Source organism: Sceloporus occidentalis, unplaced genomic scaffold, assembly GCF_023333645.1.
Source record: "Sceloporus occidentalis isolate IW3139 unplaced genomic scaffold, rSceOcc1.0.p SCAF_4, whole genome shotgun sequence".
NCBI lineage: Eukaryota > Metazoa > Chordata > Lepidosauria > Squamata > Phrynosomatidae > Sceloporus > Sceloporus occidentalis.
Genome location: NW_028316984.1, coordinates 16,280,547 through 16,300,315, shown reverse-complemented (window position 1 = coordinate 16,300,315; position 19,769 = coordinate 16,280,547). Strand labels below are relative to the sequence as shown.

The 19,769-nt window shown below is 40.7% G+C and overlaps 1 protein-coding gene across 14 annotated transcripts in view; it reads left to right on the top strand.

Annotated features, from left to right (window-relative positions):
- Positions 1–19,769, top strand: part of PLCB4 (phospholipase C beta 4) — a 214,531-nt gene that overhangs the window by 16,856 nt on the left and 177,906 nt on the right. For 13 of the 14 annotated variants that reach the window (XM_089519296.1, XM_089519297.1, XM_089519294.1 and 10 more), the window contains exon 2: positions 6,625–6,679. The gene's annotated coding sequence lies outside the window, so the exon portion shown is untranslated. Of the gene's footprint in view, positions 1–6,624; positions 6,680–15,550; positions 15,571–19,769 lie in introns of those variants that run through there. The other variant, XM_089519289.1, reaches the window with a different exon arrangement.

Below are 19,769 nucleotides of genomic sequence, written 5' to 3'. Positions count from 1 at the left end.
TGTCTGTTAAGAAAATAGATGCTGTTTTCTTCGTATCTGAATAGGATACCCGCTGATGTTGGCCTAAATCCAATTGTTAATCCCTACTCTACTGGACCCAATAAATCAGATGGCTTTACTGAAATGTTGATTTACCATTCATCTGGGTTGGTTCAATGCATTTACTCTTGGTGGGAATAACAACTACATGTAGGCCATTATGATACTGGGCACACTGTTTCCTGAAGTTATTTATGGAAGCAGCATGATTATTTTGTAAGATTTTTTTTTTAGATTGTAGATTGTCTTAAATAAAAGTCTGCCTCTTACATAGTTTTTAGAAATAATTTGGGGGAATAAATATATTAATACCTTGTAAATGTTTTATTGTCCTAAAGGAGGGATCCATAATCCATTCCCCCCATTTATTTCAATTTTCATTTTTTCCCAATTTTTCCAGAAAAAAGGAACTTGGGGAAAAAAAGGGGGGAAGAAAACTTGCTTTCCCCCTAAATTTTGGTTCTTCCTGTTCCAGGTCTTTGCATCTAGACTTTTTAGCCTTTAGCTCTTAAGCAGTTTAACAATCTTCTTATTAATACTCTGCAGTACAAGATAGTTATGATATTACAAGCTGCTTTGCAAAGGGAGATCTGGAAACTAATAAGATTTCTGCATATAGCTACTGTGCTGTTGGATTAATTTTTGGTATTTGCAGGCACACATGCCAATTTATTGAAGTGTTTTTCTGAAACTGAACTTGCTTGTATTGTAAGTCGGGTAGACAATTTGTGGCCTCCAGATGTTGGAAGTTGGAACACACCTCCTAGCATTGACTGTGCTGGCTAGGACTTCTAGGAGTTGCCTCAACATCTGGAGGGCCATACATCCTCTCTCTCCTGTACTACAGAGCGCTGCGAGAAGGGAGGCAGTTTTGTTTGTGAAATAACCATTTTTGTAGGTTGGTAACCGTTTTTGTTTACAAGATACTGTTCCATGGCAAAATAGAAATGTAGTTTTTTTCCAAAATGTTACTTACATGTCTTCACGTGTGAGTAGCAGGGAAATGGATGTTCATGTGGCTTGTGCCTCTGTGCTTAAGAAATGTGAGAAAGAGGCTGCTTTGAATCAGTGAAGAGGTGGCCAACGAGATCTTATCACTGCCACTATCTGCTAAAGGGACAAGGTGCACCAGCTATGGAAATCTCAATTTTGTTGAGTTTATTCAAATCCAAGCTGAATTTTCTTCCCACCCTATATCTCATTGTGAAATGTTTTGTTTCTTTCTCTGCATGGAAATTTGTACACATTTCCCCAAACGTGTGCATTTATTTATGCAGTTTATGTGATGTATTCATGTTCCCCATTGGCTAAAGTGTGCTTATGCATATTTTTCAATTGTATGAATTTTTAGTTTTTCATATTTCAAAATGTGTGCATTGCTCTGTGTGTACAGTTGGCCCACCCTGACCATGGGCTTGCCATCCATGGATCTGAGCATCCGCAGATGGCCCTGCCCTGTTCACCCCAGTGATGGTGCATGCACTTCAGTCACCCTGCCACAGCTGTGTGCACAACATGTCACCATTAAAACCAATGGGACTTGAGGCCCCATGGTTTTGGGCATCCATGGGGCTTGGGACTGGAACAGAACCCTGTGGATACGAAGGACCAACTGTACTTTATTTTCTGAAAATGCTCCATAAACATTGCAGAAGTGCAAATTCTTGAGGTGAAGTGTATTTCAACTCATAGAAAGTGTCCAAAGATGTGAATAGGCTAATTTGATCAAGTTTCTTGTGAAACTGTTTTCCAGCCCTAAGCGTGTGTGTTTATATATGTGTGTGTATGTGTGCACACATGAATGCCCAGCAGTATTTCTCTCTCTGTGCTGAATGTCCACTTTTGGAGGAGGTTTGCTAAATGGGCTCAGCCAGTCAATCTACGCTGCGAAGGCTTCCCTTCACTTATTTAGCGAAGGCATGAATTTGTATGCTTTCCTCACACATATTAAAACAATTGGCTGGCTGTCATCTTTTGAAGGCCTTGGGGACTAAATGGAATCTGGCTGCTGAAAAACAAAAAGCAAATTATGCATGAGCTGAAAGGAAATTTAGAGATGGCTTTTGGAGCGTCATCTGGTGGACAAAAGTCTGGATGCTGATGGACCAGAAAAATACCTAATTTATTTGCGTCTCTCTCCCCCATGTGTGAGTTTCAGTTGTGTCTAATATAACAGTTCCTTGGAAGGAAGCTGCCTTTGAAGTGACATTGTAGTTTTTCTCAAAGACGTAGCCATGTTAGTCTCTTGCAGCATAAAAGGAAAGAAGGGAGGTAGAGGAGGGAAAAGGAACGAGGCAGCACCTTTAAAATTAACTAGTTTTTATTTTAGCTTAAGCTTTTGTGAACATACACCCACTTTTTCAAATGCAATACAGAGTGATGTTAAAGCCTTAGGTTAAAAAGCATATGTGTGGGATAGACTGTAATAGGATCCAGAAAGATGCAAATCATGTCCCTTGCCCTATGTTTTCAGATCTTTCAGATCTTTACAGTGGTCAGTTAGTGCAGATGTGTGTAAACAATAAATCTGCATACCAAAAAGTTTCCTTGGGTTCAAAACTCTCTCCGAGAATATTCCTTTTATTGCTGTACACATAACAAAATGAATCTTTTGAGCTTGCTTGGGGAATGCGTGGGGGGGGGGGGGGGGGAGGGATGGCATATAATTGATTATATGGGAGGCATTGTGTGATTTTGTCTGTGAAGAACTCCAGCCCTTAATAGAACAGTCCAACCACAATATGATCTTTGGTAATGAAAACTCACCATTCAGGAGTATGTAAATGGATTTCAGCTTTGATGGATGATGTGGCAAAATAGTTTCACCTATCTACACTGAGTGTGGCCATACTTTAAAGACAGGGTGTTCACAGAGGATGGTCATAATTTTCTTTCCTATTCCAGCGTGTTTATGGTTTCTCTGCTTCTTACCAGCATATTTATGGAAGCTGTGTCTGCTCCCAAATAGCAAAGCTGGAAAAATTCCAAATACCTGGTTGAAGAGGCAATGAAACGCTGTCTCTAGTGCTTACAGCCTTGAAATGCATTTGAGGGCTGGGCCTAATTTTTTTTTAAAGTAAAGTTGTAAATAACAAAAAGGTCAGAAAATAAAAAGTAGATCTTGAGAAAAGCAGGACTGGAAAATAATATTTGCAGATTATCTACCCTCTCTAGCATTGCCCTAGGGCTATATATCAGTAGGTATACACCAGATTTTCAGGTCTGCTACCCCTCTTCCTCCCTATACTTCAACTGCAACATCCACTAATTGGAGCCATATGCAGACTGCTTACAGGAGGGGGTATATAACAGTTTTTCAAAAAATAAAACTGAGCATGTGTTCTTTCAATGAGTTTGTCTCCAAGAGCCAAACTGAGCTCACAGCCCCATCATATAAAACTCACTCCTGAATTGATTTCCTCTTCAAGTTTTCTTCTTTTCAATAGCTTAGTGGACAGGGAAAGAGGTGCAAGTCAGTTCATCTTGTTATTGTCTAACTTTGGAAGGAACAGGTTACAAGTAATATCCTTACCTATGATGAGTTGCCCCCTTGTTTTTGTCAGTGAGATTACAAGGAAGTAAGGATGGGAAGAATATTGAAAACTATTTTAATGGTAAAAACATGGGTTTGTTGAGCATCAGAAAAGCACCACGAGCCAAAACCTAGATTAGGAAGAATCTTCACAATTTGGGATTTAGTCTGTGTTGAAAATGCACATAGAAAAGGCACACAGTACACTTGGCTCTATGTGCCAACAGTCTACGCTTGCATAAATCATGGGGCAGAATCCTTTTCAGAGTCAGGCACCTAATTTGGTAATATTTGATCATGATTGTTTTTGAAAAGATCTGGCCACTGACTAACATAACTTGCCAGACGGATCACCAAAGTAATTTCACTCTTATTTTTCCCCAGTTGAGTCACTCATATTTCTCAATCCCTCTCTCCCTCTTGATCTGTGATTGTTTTCACTTGTTTGCAATGTCTTAAACTGAGCTAACCTATTGGAACTATTACCATCCATCAGTTATGTAATGCCCTGTCATAAAAACTTGACAAGAGGGGTCAGTCAGAAGGCTCTGTTCTGCCAAACCACAAAGACGGTGCACTTCAACTTCAGTTATCGTACTTGAATCCTACTCATGTCCTCCTGTCTCTGGTCCATAAACACATATACTTTCAAGCCACATATGATCTTCTAGTTTGATTGTATACATGTAGTAGAGTATAAAAATGCCATGAATCTGCAATGGTTTCAGAGGGAGTGACTGATGATTGTAATACAGTAAGCTGTTCTTTTCTCCTATAAATACATAGCAGTCATGAAATATTATGAAGTAATGCTATATATTTTTTCTTAGGTGTCAGTCATTGTTGAGCTCAGTGAAGCCTTCCCCTAGGGATGTGTGTATAACAGGGTTGGGCAAGTTTCATGGGTGAGCTGGAATCCATGGTTTGCTGCACTGTACCTCCCCTTCCAATTGGGTGTGAAAAAATGTTGCTGTTCCTTTGAAATCACCTTTGGGCCTCTAAACAAGGCACAACCTTCTGCTTACTTTGCCTTTGAGTAGATTTGCATCTCCTCTGGAATGTGAATCTACTGTTAAGCAAGGTAGTTGGGTAGGGTGCATATTGTTTTGAGGCAAAAGCATACTTTTGAAGAAAAGCCCCTGCTTTTCAGACCCATACTGCTTTTTGTGCTACGTACTATGCTGCTGGATTTGGATAGCAGAGTTGGTGGCAAAGGTGAGGGATCCTCAGAGATTCCCAAAGAGCTGCAAGAAAATGACAATGGCTGTGTTAACCACCCTTATAATATATAGCATTGCATCCTTAGTTTCATCCTTGAAATACCAACTACAGCAACAACAATTCAGCCACAGCAGCAACAATTCAGGCTTTGGGAGGTATGAGTTTTTGTTGATTTTCCATGGACATTTGTATTTTTATTCTTTTTTTTTCAAACATTGGACATTGCCTAGAGTCACTTGCTTGACTTCAGCGTTGTGCTGAGACCCCCAGAAGACAGGAAGGGTACTCCATGGTAAGACTTTAATCCTGTAGCTGCTCAGCCTCATTCATGCAGTTTTGTTGTGGGTTGTGTCTGGATGAAGCTGCTTTCATGTTTTCCAGCTACACACTGTATGTCTCCATTAAAAGTGCTCAGTGGGTGGAGGAGATGGAATGAACAGTGTTGTACAGTGTCTTCCCTGTATTTTAATTGGTAAAGAGATCTTCATCTGGAAGCTTTATGAGTCTCTCTGTTTCCTGCTTTACTCCTGGCAAAGTGAGAATGCTGAGCTCACATTGGACTTCCAGCATTGTGCTGAAAGCATGTATCGCTGTGTGAGAAGAAAGATGTGTGTGTGTGAGAGAGAGAGATCTTGATTAGGCAATATGGGGATGTATTTTCTTCTTTCTCTCACATAGTAGGCAAGTTTTGGTATCACTGTGTAGCGCCCCCCCCCCCCCACCCCCAGGCACTCATTCACTGAAAAAAGTATACTATTCAGCTTCGCAGCTTGTGAATGTGGCCACAACATTGCATGGTCTATTTTGACTGTGGCCCAGATTTGTGTGCTATACTTGAGACGACTGAGAGATGTGTTCTGCCGTTTGAATTGAGCAGCTGGTATGATAAAAGTTCCAAAGCATTTTATTTAGTTCAGTCTGGGTTTTTTCCCCAGTAGTATTTTTCTACTACCGTAGAATGTTTCTGTAGTATGTTTCTACTACAATGAAACTTGAACAGGGTTGGAAGTTACATTGGTCATCAGAGCTGGCATTACTGTTAACCAAAGTGAAATGACTGTTCCTGACAGTAGATGCTGGGAGACAGTTGTGGTAGCTTCTCAGTCATTCAACATCAGCTCTCCAGATGTTCCCCTCTACTGGAGGACAGAGCTGTGTTTGCCCTATACTTGGCCTGGCTTTCCCCCACTTCCAAACTAGCTTGCTGCCTCAGGGATCATGGATTACTCCCTCCCTTTGCCAGCTTCTCGATGTGGATTAAGGAGAGTGCTCACCACAGGCAGCAAAACATCTTGGGCTGATCCTTTGAATACTAGTGGCAAAAAAGTTCACAACTGAAACAAAGGGAATTGAATTGTGGGGCGAAGGGTGCAATAATGGGTGGGTAAAAAGTGCAGATGTAACAGCTCAGAAATGAAACAAATCCATAGGAATTTACATGCATGAATACATTTCTGTCTGCTCATTTCATTGAACCACAGTAGCATTCAGACCTGCAGAAGGCATAAAAAATGTTGGTGTTTTATTCCAAAACTAGGCAAAATTTAGATTTTAGAATGCATTACAATTTAGGGGCACAATTCTTCCCAAGCCCCTTTTCATCCATCAGGTGAGATTTAAGTGCATATTTAACTCTTGTTCCCAATAAACAGGAGCTAAATGTCATGAAAATTTATATTTTCCTTTTTGGTTATTATTTGATATAATTAATGGGGATATGTCCAAACTATGGTGTTTTTAATGGCACTGGAAATATAATTCATGGGGCTGTAATTTAAAGTGTTATGAACTTCAACAAACCATGTTTGTCTTTACTTTCCCCCCCTTTTTAGATAATGAACAGTTCCTTGCAATGAGAGCTTTGAAGATGTGATCTGGATATAAAGGGTATGTATCTTTACCTCTCTGTGTTCTTTTAATCTAAAAGAAGAATGAAACTTGCATACTAGAGAGAACCCGTTTTTCATGAAAAGCGTATGAAACCTAGGTGAAGGCCAGACTCACTGTCATTATTCTAAAGTAAATGAACAATGTCTTTTTAAATAGGCTTCTCTTAACAAAATATGTGGGAATGGAAATGTGTCTCAGTAGTATTTGGGATGTTTACTGGATATGATGTTAATGGAGGGGGAAGATACATCAGTCCAATGAATGTAATAGGATTTAGCACTCTATTCACTAAACAGGACTAGGTGTATATGTGAAATAAGAATAACAACATGCTGCAGAATGATGGAGTAATTTAGTAGCTGACTTAAGCTTCTGAAAGATTTTTCTAATGCAGAGGTTCTTAACTTGGGGTCCATGGACATAAAGCTTCCATGGATTGACTCCAGCACATCCTGTATGTCAAGTACAAAATGAATGCCTATTTTGTTTGATTTCTTTCCTACTGCTTTGAATTTCTCATCATGATGAATTCAAGGCAAAACTTGGTCTTGTCAAGTGTTCTTTGTAATGTTTTGTTCTGGTCTCATGCAATAAAAAGGATATGCAAATAGTGATGACTAACAATCAGGCCAACCCAACATTTTACTCATGCTGCTGATAAAAAAACCTAGGCCATCAGCCATATATAGTGTCCCAGCAGTGGCTTGCCTGCCTGATACTGCAAAATGATGGAGGTGCCACACATTCAGGAAACTACATTACATGGGTCATAGACTGTGTTCAGCTAGTGGACCACTGCATGTATATTACATATATTGGGTAGGAGTGGGCAAGAAGTAAAACTTTAGTTATACAGTAGTCTCTCCCAATTCACAGGGGATCTGTTTTGGACCCCCCCCCCCCCCGGTGAAAATGGCAACTCGCAAATATTTGAGCTCCATTGAAAATAATGGTGTGTGTGGGGCCGTCCATGGGTGCGCACCTCCATTTCTCCCTCCATGCTTGTATTACCCCAAAAAAGAGAGATCCACGAAAAGGGAGGGACAGCTGTACTCCTCTTTCAGGGTGATTGTTCTTTTTTCCTTTAATAGCTTTAGTTTTCCTTGGGTCTTTTCTCTGGCCTTGTTCCTTTCTCATACCGAATAAGGGCTGTTACTATCTTTTCAGTGGCTCCCATTTATCTAGCTAGCTAGCTAGCTAGCTAGTGGGCAGGATGAGCCAGGAGTTACAATGACAAGTCTCCCTCCCTCTGTTAGACAGCATAAGCTAGAGGTCACAATGTCCAGTCTCCTCCTTCAGTTAAGCAGCATCAGGCAGAAGTCATAATGGCTGATCTCCTCCTTCAGGTAGGCAGCATCAACCCGAGGTCACAATGGCCAGTCTCTTTTCTTCAGGTAGGCAGCATAAGCCAAAGGTCATACTAGCCATTCTCCTCCTTCAGGTAGGCATCATCATCCAGAGATCACAATATCCAGACTCCCTCTTTCAGGTAAGCAACATAGCCAGATGTCACAATGGCTGGTTTTCCTCCTTCAGATAGGCAACATCAACCAGAGGTCACAATTGCCAATCTCTCTGTCAGTGAACCAGAGAAATGCAGGAGCAAGTGCTCACAGTCTGTTCTTTTATGGAAAGGTAGAGAACAGCACTGTGACTTCTCTCATTGGGCACAGTGGCCTCTCTAACTGAAATAGACAGTGGCATGTGAGTAGAGAAGCAAAAGAAAGGAAAATGTGTGCTGGACTCTTAGATGTTTCAGGTTTCTTGCTTTTTTGCCTTAGAATGAGATGGGACTGAAAAAGGTAAAAGCAAGTGATTGGTGCTCAAGTTATGGAAGGAAAAGTTGTGTGTACACATAGGTGTATGTGACTGGGCTTTTTGAAAGCCAGAAGCCCCATATTCTGCCTGATCACATCAAATGAGCCAACCTTCTCCTCCTGCACACCACACACATACCTCCTTAACTATGATGAAACAGGAGAACTAAGCATATGCCTACCTGTCTTATTTTTAGACAGCTTGTCAGAGAAGGTGTCAAATGAGATACAGGGCAGATGGCACAGGGAGGTATGGAATGGACTTTTCACTAATCAGGCTACTTTTGACCATAGAAATCTTTTCACTAATTTATAGTGTGATAAATAAGGTTCATGGGTTTCTTGTTTAAGTCTGGGCTGGATACTACCCTGCTGTCACCTACCATTCTGCCACTGTGTAATTCTAAAAGGGCTTTTCCCCAGGGATTTCTTTATTGGTTGTATGTCCTGTTTCTACAACTTCAAAAAATGAAGTGATTGGCAAGGACTCTATTTCCGGACAGCTCACAATTCTTCCTGCCCTGGCAGTAGTAACCCCCAACTCAGTTTGGCAGATTGCAGCCCTCCTCTCTGTTGTTCTTTATGACAGTTTGAGTTGGCCTTCCCACTCCATTCGCCATGGCTGCAGTTCAGGAACATACTTACCTTGCTGCTGGGGGTTAATTTTGAATCTTGATGTACAGTAAATAAAAGATCTCGACATAAGGCATGATTCAGAGCAGTTAGCAACATTCTACTTAGTGTGAAAGTTCCCCCAGCATCTTGGAAATGAAGGCAGCTCAGTGCCTTTGGGTGTGGTATGAAGTAGGTTAACAGTAGGGCAGTTCTGATCAAAGCGAAAGTGTTGGGGTAGGGGTGGTATGGGGGGAAGAGCAGCCAGTTCCTTGAAAAGAGATCTTAAAGAGACATCAGTGATGGGTCCATATGGGTTCTATAAGCTGAGAAAGCCAAGTAATCCTGAGTAGGTGACCGTCCAGGCATATCACCAAATAGAATCTAGTGAGCTGATTCAGGTGAGGGAGACATAAAATGGGAGAAGCTTGCATAGATGTAGAGGTTCACATCATACCTCCTCTGAGCCTTTTACAACTATATCTAAAGAAAGCATCAGAAGAATTAGGGGACAGATCCCCTCCTCCACTGCCTCAGATATAACATGGTGACAGCTTATAGAATCTGTAAGAGCTGGGCTTAGTTTATGAGACACACTAGGGAGATAGAAGAGCAACCAAGTCTGCCCTGACATCCCAAATACAAAAGATCATGATAGAGCAACACTGGCCAGAGGCAAATGCGTCTAGCTCTACTGTTAGAAAGGATGAAGCTGTTGCCTTGCACAGCAAATTTTCAGTGAAATGAAAGGGCAGCAGATAGTTAATTATTTTGTTTGTTATTATATTTGTACTGCCAGCAATAGAGAGAGGCGCTTGTGGGATTTCCTGGCTAATGTGCTAAATTAATTTAGTGGACTGTTGGTATTATGCACCTTGGCTTGCGGGATGGGGCACCATTTGTTGCCCTGCCCCAGACATCAGAATGAGTTGGCCTGGTGAGGGAGAGATCAAGTCAGGTCTGCTAGGCTTAGAAGTAGTAGGATGTGGGGAGAAAAGGAGATGGAAATGAAGCCAGGAACCACCAGCATGTGGGCAAGAGGAGTAGAGAGAGAGAATGAGACTGAAGGTTTATATGTGGGCTGTAAGGGAATTGCTTACCCTCAGTATCACATTTTATCACCTGTCCCATGTCACCAGGCAGCTACATGAGTCCAGCACTTAACCTTCAATATCAGCAAAGGGAAAATATGGTAAAGACTAGGAGAGGATGGACAGATGTGTGTGTGTGTGGGGGGGGACTGACAAAGAGGTTGAGACAGGCACAAGATTAAAGTAGAAATCAGAAACAGTAACAATAATGATTAAAAACACTCTTTTTAAAACTAACAAATGAAGGAAGGAATGAAAGAGTGAGACAGACATGCAAAAAAGAGTAAGCTTCAAATGAGTATCTGATTTAGGAAGCAAAAACTGCAAGGAAACATCTGCAAGCAGTCTGCTCACAGAACTAGCAGCAGACGGGAGCTCAGCCAAACAATCCCCTGTAATGACAGCTTTAACTCTACCTCCTCATATCTCTGATTGGATATTGCCAAGTAGTGGCATTATCAAATAAAGCTCTTCGATAGGCTGTATCTCCGTCTGTCACAGTGCTGTAGGATGCGTTTTAAAAGCCAGTGGACCAGAAAGAAAGCCCACCATTTCAGTTTATGATTAACATCCTCTTGAATGCACTCTGCATTGTCTCTGTAATATTTGCATCCTGCTGCATGAAGAAAGATTCAAAAAGACCTCAGGAAAACTGGGAAAAAGCTTGGTCTTTGGTGTACACTATTTTTGTTTACTCCCTGATGTTGGTGATTTGAAGTTGTTCACTTGCAAAATTGTGGTGGGGGCAGAATTCTAATTTGTAGCGATGGCAGGTAGTTCTGGCCTCAGTCTAATTGACCGTTGTGACCTCATCGCATCAGCTGTGATTGCATCAAGAAGCAGTTATCTAAAAACAAACACCAGAAGAGCCGAGATATAAGCTATAATCCTCTATAAATTCGGTTTGATGGTAACAATCAGGCCTGCACAACATTTTTTCCATCTTGACAGAACAACCAACCTGCTCCAGTTGATACTGACCAGGAGATTTGGGGAGTTGTAGACCAAAAGTAAATAAGTAAATAAAATTAATCCCCCCCCCCCAATCTGCCTAGCCAAACATGGCATCTGGGTGTCCAACAAATTGGCAACTGATTTGCTATTGTTTTCATGTAATGTTTGATGCATATAAATAGAATAGTTGCAGAATTTGTAATGGTGGAGTGATGTGTAGAAGAAAAAAAAACATGTTTTTAAAATATGGAGACATGTTGAGGAAGGTGGTGAACCAGCTCTCCTCTTAGTTTCTTTGCAGTATTTGTTTTGTAAATACAGTTTATTTGGGCAGATTTGGCTATGGAGATTTTCTTTATACTCTTGCCCTCTCTGCTCCAGTCTTGGCGCTTGTAATCTCTCTCTCTATATATATCTATATCTATATCTATATGTGTGTGTGTGTGTGTGTCTGTTAATTCTTGCATCATTTTGGACTTTTGGGCATAAATTGACAAAATAAAGTTTGATCAGTAAGCTACATACTAAGAGTTTGAACCTTTTGGATTTCCAAACTGAAGCATGAATTTGACAAAGCCTTAAGACAAAGATGAATGGCTCTGCAATGGCTCAAGCAAAAGTAAGGCATTCTCTGAAGCATTCAGTCAAGGTTTCAACTGCATTGGGGCAGGGACTGTCTCTTCCTAATAGAGAAGTTGGGACTCTCTAATATAGAGATAAATGGAACAAATATGTAAATAAGTAGGAAGATTTAAATTAGATTAATAACTGTTTAGCTAAAAACTGTGGAGAAGATAGAAGGGGTAAACAGCAGAGAGGTGGAAGGCCAGACAAGATGGAATAATGAGCTTAAAAACACGGGGGAGCTCATACCAAAAAATGTGATAGGAGGATGTTAGCAATAGACACGAGAAACAGAAAGTGGTGAGAATACAAATAAAATGTCATGTAAGATAGAATGACTATTGCTCAGCTACCTAGCCAGTAAAAAGAAAACCAGAATTAAAGATGGAAACAAGGTCAAGGTGTGAATGTCATTACCTCTTCAAAGATGAGAGAAATAAAAGGAGAACGCTTTGTGAGGGGTCTTTGGGATATGGGAGATCACCCCTCATGTTGGGCTCACAGGCATTGATTTACCAGTGGGCTGTGTCACCCTAAATTTGGAACAACAAGCTGCAGCTTGTTTCCTAAAATCATCTAGGGAAAAGGCAGTGGTGGGAAAACACAGACATAGACAAAGCTAATGCTCTGGCAATTTACCTTTTAGAACAGCCTTAGCCAGAATAACTCCTACAGCTATGTTACCTGGAGAATTGTGGGAGACTTGCTCCCCTCGAAGGACCGTGTTCGCAGTTTGGGGGTGCTTCTTGACTCATTGCTTCAGATGAGAAATCAGGTGAATGCGACGGTCAAGAGCCCCTGCTATCAGCTTCAGCTGATATGCCAGCTGTGCCCTTTCCTGGAACGGGGTGACCTTGAAACTGTAGTACACTCACTGGTAACCTCAAGACTTGATTTTTGCAATGTGCTCTACATGAGGCTACCCTTGTGCTTAGTCCGGAAACTTCCACTGGTACAGAATATGGCAGCCGGATTGATTACAGGAACAACTAGGAGTGACCATATTACACCAATATTGAAATCACTCCACTGGCTGCCTATTAGTTTCTGGGCAAAGTACAAGGTGTTGGTTATCACCTTTAAAGCCCTTCATGGCCTGGGCCCAACCTATTTAAGGAATTGCCTTCTCCCGTATAATCCGCCCTGTACACTCAGGTCCTCTGAGAAGAATTTGTTGCAGTCTCTAAAGACCAGATTGATTGCAACCTCCCAGAGGACTTTTTCCGTGATCGCTCCCACCTTATGGAACGGCCTGCTGGATGAGATCCATCACATTACCAACTTAGGCCTGTTACAGACAGGAATGGAGTGTGGCTTTGGAATGGAGTGTGGCTTTGGCACGACCTCCGGACTCTTAGGACCCATGCATCATTTAAATAGCATACCTCCAAAGAGACCCGAAGCAGCTTTATTTTGGCAGTCTGTAACAGGCCATAGATAGCTTTAAGAAAGCTGTCAAGATGGACCTCTTCTGGCAGGCCTTCCCGGAATAGCACCTGGCCACACAAAGATCCCCCCACCGACATATATATGTGATGACTCTGTCCACTATTGTTCTATTGTTTTTAGATTTTAGTCTTTGTAATTTTAATCGCTAAAACTGTTTAATCCTTTTTAAGGGGGGGATTTTATATATTATTGTATCTTTTTAATGTTGTTCGCCGCTTAGATTGTTGAAACAAAAACCTGGATATAAATAAAATTTTTATTATTTTTATTATTATTTTAGTATGGATTTGGGATGTGACTTTCATAAAGTGGATCTTATTGCATGTACATGTCCAGGCTTCTTTTGCAGCTTTTCAAAAATGAGGTTTTCCTGTTGTTGAAAAGATGTGGGACAAGCCCAGAGAAGCCTGGATTGCATACAGGCTGCATACTGCCCGCTTATGGGTGAATGCAATAAGATCTGCCTTAAGAAAGTTACATCCTGGGTCTGTCCTGGCAGCGAAGCTAATGCGATAATCTTCAACATGTATCTTAGTATTAATTGCTGCCTTATGTGTTTTTGTGGAGGCAGAAAGGAAGGGTTCAAAATAAATATGTAAATATGTTTTGCCCTTTCTGAGCTGTCTTGGACTAGCTCTCTTTCTCTTTCAAAATGAAAGTGCTTTGCCTCAAGCTGCTGGAATATCATTCAGAAATGACAAGACAAGCAACTACTATGGTAATGATTGGTAGCAATGTTTGAAGTGTGCTTGGAGAACCATAACACGCTCTCTTGTGAAGAAAGCATGAAGTGAAAGTGGGTTTATTTTTGACAGAGGTCTTCAAGGCATCTTTCGGTCGAGGAGTAAGTTGCTGAAGCATTTCGAAGTGTGGCAATTATACCTCTGATATTCCACACAATAGTAGAACCATGTTATTGGCTGGTAACTCTCATGTCTGTGTAGTAACAGGTTTCAGGCCTTGAGTTTTAGTTCAAAGCTTTAAGGAATTGTCCAGACTGCTGAAGCTATTTGGGGACTAGGATTCAGCACCAAGGATAAATCTTTTCAAGTTCAGACTAAAATCTGGAATGGATTGAACTACTTGCATTAGCAGAATAACCTCCAGTCATCACAGTTGTAGACCAAATATTTTTAGCTTGAACATAGATTTGTATCAAGAGTCTGGCTCTTGATTTGTTCATTACTGTGAGGGTTGCATACAAAGATATTTTTTACAGGGACACTTGTGTTGAATTAGCAATTGTTATGCATTCTGTAAGGGATCTGTCTTATATCCAGTGTTGTATTTAACATTTGTAGAATAGCTAGTTGAGATGATTTATAACACTGAAGTGGTGTGTGTGCCTGTGTGTGTGTGTTAACAAAACTTTGAAGGTAGGAGTAGCAGCCTGTCTTAAATCAGTGCTTGCAGGCCATGGTTCAATAGGGGAAAGCCAATAGACAGAACCTGACTGTTTTATAGTAGTTTTTATGACCAGGCTGAAGGCCTGCTCAAAGAATAGCTTCTTAGATTGTTCCACTTTCCTAGGAGTTTTTACAAGCCAAACATTGCCATGAGGTAGAAAATGAGTTTGTAAAATCAATACTTGAGTGACATGAAAAATTCTTTATTCTTAGTTCAATGTTTCAGCAGCTAGGTATGAAATGATATCTGGTATCTAAGTTGAGTGTTTTGTAGTTGCAAAATTTTGAAGGGTGGGTAATATTATGCACAGTTCAACTGTGGAAAGTATTAATTTATCATAGAGAGTCCATAACTAAATGACAGAGGTAGAATTTGGATATGCTGCACCAGGAAATTCGGGAAACTGTAGTCCTAAACTCTAACACTCCCAAGCTTTGCCTATAGTATATAGAAAGTTAAAATAATTGGGAATGTTGGGCCACACAGTCACAGCTGGAAAGAAGCTACGATGAGGGAAGATAGGATTAAATTTGGTTATTCTTGATTTACATGACACATGGCCTGAGGATGCTGACACACTGCAGAAACAAAACAGTTTGATACCACTTTAACTCTCGTGGCTTCATCCTATGGATTTCTAGGATTTTAGTTTGGCAACAGAGCTCTGTTCAAGTTGAACATGAGTCAGCAGTGTGACATGACAGCTGAAAAGGCCAATGCGATTCTAGGCTGCATCAATAGAAATATAGTGTCTAGACTGACGGATGTAATAGTGCAACTTTATTCTGCTTTATTCAGGCTTCACCTGGAATACTGTGTCCCGTTCTGGGCACCACAAAGGATGTTGACAAGCTGAAGTGTGTCCAGAGGAGAGCAACCAAAATGGTGAAGGGTCTGGAAACCATGCCTCATGAGGAGAGACTTAGGGAACTGGGTATGTTTAGCCTGGAGAAGAAAAGGTTAAGAGGTGATATGATAGCCCTGTTTAAATATTTGAAGGGATGTCATATTGAAGATGGAACAAGCTTGTTGTTTGCTGCTCCAGAGAATGGGACCTGGAGCAATGGACTGAAACTGCAGGATAAGAGATTCCACCTAAACATTAGGAGGAACTTCCTGACAGTAAGAGCTGACACACTCCCTCAGAGAGTGGTGAAGTCTCCTTCTTTGGAGGTTTTTAAACAAGAGGCTGGGTGATCATCTGTCAGAGTCCTTTTATTCTGTATTCCTGCATGGCAGGGGGTTGGACTGAATGGGCCTTGATGTCTCTTTCAACTCTATGATTCTATTACTGTCTCTGACGGAAGGCTAAATATCTCACAAAACTACAAATTCCAGAATTCCACAGCATAGAGCCATGGACGTTAAAGCAGTATCAAACTGCATTATTTCTACAGTGTAGATGCCCCCTGAGAACCAGCATGGTGTAGTGGTTTGATTGTTGGACTATGGCTTGGACTATGATTATGGAGATGAGGGTTAGAATCCCAGCTCAGCCATGGAAACCCACTGGGTGACCTTGGGCGAATCACACACTCTCAGCCTCAGAGGATTGCAATGGCAAACCTCATTTTAACAAAGAAAACCACATGATAAGTTTTTTCTTGGGGTTACCATAATTCAGAAATAACTTGGAGGCACACAACAGCAACAATAGCAAGATGCACCCTAATAAATAGTTGCACATCTTTTTCACACTACACTATGTGCAATGTCCAGCTGTGGAAGTTAAAGTGGTGTTAAACTGCTTTATTTCTCTAGTGTGGCAGCAGCCGGAGAAAGGAGATCCTGTAACATCCTGCAAGTTACGTGTGCAGCGTGATCCTATTCGCCTTTCCTGAGAATTGAAATTTGTCTTGTCTAATCCAGTATTTGTTCAAGCTGTGTAAATATGCATAATGTTACAGTTTCAGTTGTTAAATATCTGACAGCAGTACCTCATGCTGACCTTTCTAAAGTTTGTCCATGAGAAGGGAACTTTTAAATTGTGATATTGAGTGATCTGATTCTTAACTATTAATGTAAAAGTATGGCTAAATTGTACCATAAGAATTGCATTATTTGTATCAATAATCTCAGTGGGGAAATATTTTACTAAGGAAAATTTGTAGTTCATAACTCACTATAACCTAAATCTTGTTTACCATATACACTCAACTATAACTTAAAAACTTTATGTCCAAAAATTGACCCTAAAATCTTGGGTTGAATTATATACAGGTCAATACAGTAATACTGCTTAGAAAGGTCCTGAAGGAAGCAATGTCTGATGTGCTTCGGCAGTGATTGCTGAAAGAGCTGTTCTGTCAGGAGTTTGTGTGTGTGTGTGCGCACGCATGAGCCCATTTAACTCTACTTCCTTCCCATCTCAATCTGATGTTAAAACCTTTTCCTCCAGCAATGGGGAAGTGATGTTAGATGGCCAGGAGATGTCCAGAGAAGGAGGGAGCAAAGTGGTGTTTTTCCCTTTAGATCCTTTGTTACACATCCTTATGTATTGCCTTCAGGACCTTTCCATGGGTCATATCAAAATCCACGATTTTGGCCCTAAAACCTTCCCTCGACATACATGAGGTCGACTTGTACACGAGTATATACGGTATGTCTCATTAGAGCATACCCATTGAGTCAGTTGGATTTATCCATGTAGTTGATTGAATGGGTCTGCCCTAGTTGGGAGTAATCAACAGAATGCTACTCTATATATGAAAGAGTAAGATGAATTCTTAGTCATTTAGGTTTCCTGTAGATCATTGTGATAGCTGTCACTGGAATAATTGAGAACACATTTTATTCTGACCTTTGTAAATGCTTTTATTTCCCAAATGTGAATGATACTAAATGGTTTTTCTGTACCAATAACCGTCATTTCCTATGAGAAGGTGCCAATTATGTTGGAGGGAAAAGCTGTATCAGAGACTGTGTCCATTTGGAAATGGGGTGGAGTTTTGAAAATTATAACCTTGCACTCAAATATCAGTAAAATGAACAAGCCTTTTAACAGAGAATAAACATACAGTTTTCCTTCCAGCATTGTTCAACAGATGTCAACTCACTGAGCATAATTTCCCATTCTTTTCTTACTCCATCCCAACCTGTTTTAGATGGCCCCAGATCCTTTAGAGAAGATTTAGGTAGCACACAGGGCTTCAGAGGAAGGCATCTGTTCCACCAATGTGACCATTGTATTGTTCAACAGACACCAATAGATTTCTCCCATATATGTTAAATTTGCATTGTGTACCCAATTTTTCTCATATTAAAAAGCTTTCATTATCTAGTGCCCCTTGGACCTAAATGTCCCTCTGAGTCTGGACTCATTGAATAGAAGAGTTACCAAATGGCTCTGACTGTCCACACACATGATGCCAGTCCGCCACCAGTGGAGTCTTATCTGCTACCAGTTTCCACTTTCTGAGTGAGGACTGTAAGGTGGAAACAAGAGCTGGGCTTCTGCAATATCTTTTTCTTTGTTTCAGACTTGGAGAGTCTGAACTATTTGCGTGCTAGAAAGGGGCTGCCCAAAATGAATGGCACAGGATGATGATGATGATGCTTTCTACCCACCTTTCCCCATGGATCAAGGTGGGGAGCAACAACAGACCAACAAATACACAATATCTTGTAGCAAGATCGTTATTTTTGTCTTTGGTTCCAGTCATTATGACACCTTCCAGAGACTCTATGAAGGTATCCCAAAAGGAAATGGAGACATTAGGCATAGATCTGATGCCTGCCTTTTAAGGCTTGAGCCACAGGTTGCAGAATTTAATGACAAGATCATTGTTCTGGAGAAATAGTGAATATAAGGGATATAATCTTTGCTGATTTCATTCTTGAAGGTAAGGATGAGCATTTCTATCAGCTTTCTTCTTGCTATGAGAGAGTCTGTGAAAACTGCACAGTTTTGGGGCTTATTCTGTGCAAAATATTATTGTTTGCACAGAAAATACTATTTCCCATGCAGAAAAATGCTGTTTTTGTTGTTGATGATGTTGCAAAAATGTGATAATTTTGCACAGAACGAGTCTCAAACTGTGAATATTCTTGTTAGTCAAGGATTATTTTCTTTGCCACAGCTTCGTTACACTTGAGAAAAACATTTTGACTTTAAAAAAATATTTCCAAATATATCCTTGGTGAATACAGTTCATGAATGTAATCGACTTATGCAAGACCTGAGAATTCCCAATATCCACAGTTTGTAAACTGGAAGCTTTGCTATCCCTTCCCCCTCTAGACATGCACAACAATCTTCTGAGGAGGATAGCCTCTGCTGTCCAGAGAAGCTGCTTTGAGAATTTAACCTCAGAGCCTTCATGAGCAGCAGAAGCTGTCTTCTTTGGAAAACCATTCTCCACAAGTGGAGGATGGCAAAGGATAGTGGGGCAAGAACATGCTTACTCCTCACATGATTACTGAACCTGAGGAGGTAGTATTCAAAGACATAGTCATGCTAGTCTGTTTAACACAAAATGTACAAAGAAAATGAATAGCACTTTTAGAACTGCGAAAAAGACAGTTCTTAGCGTAATGTGGACTGCAGCATGCATCCGATGGAGTTGACTGAAGGCCATGGAAACTTGTGCTATAAATTCCTTTCTCTCAGTCAGTCTCAATGGTGCTACAAGATTCCTTTATGTGCATTAGAGGAGGGTTTAAGTGATAACAGGCACACAGTTTAGTATATACACAGATTGTGAATGCACTGAATATAACACATTAACCCTGCTGAGGATGTGACAGAAAATAATGAAACGTAGAGACCAGCAATGGCTCTAGCCTTAAGACTGATTCTCCTCATTGTAAGACAGAAAGAACAGGAAAGGATCTCTTCTTCCAAAGGGGGTATTAAAGTTGACTGAGCTTGCTTTCTGAACAAGAGTAGGAGTTCAACCTAGCCTGCTTGTTGTCTGACCTCCAACTGGAAAAAAGCAGTCCTATGTTCATAGCAACGTGGTCACTACAGACAATAGTAGGAATGCAAATTCTGTTTTCCACAAAACGGTAGGCAATCTGTCAAAGTAAATTTATCAGTACAGATCTTATTAAACACACAACCAGGAGAAATTGTTGCATTATATATGTACAGCAACCTGGAGATGTAAGTATGACTAGGACTACAACTTATTG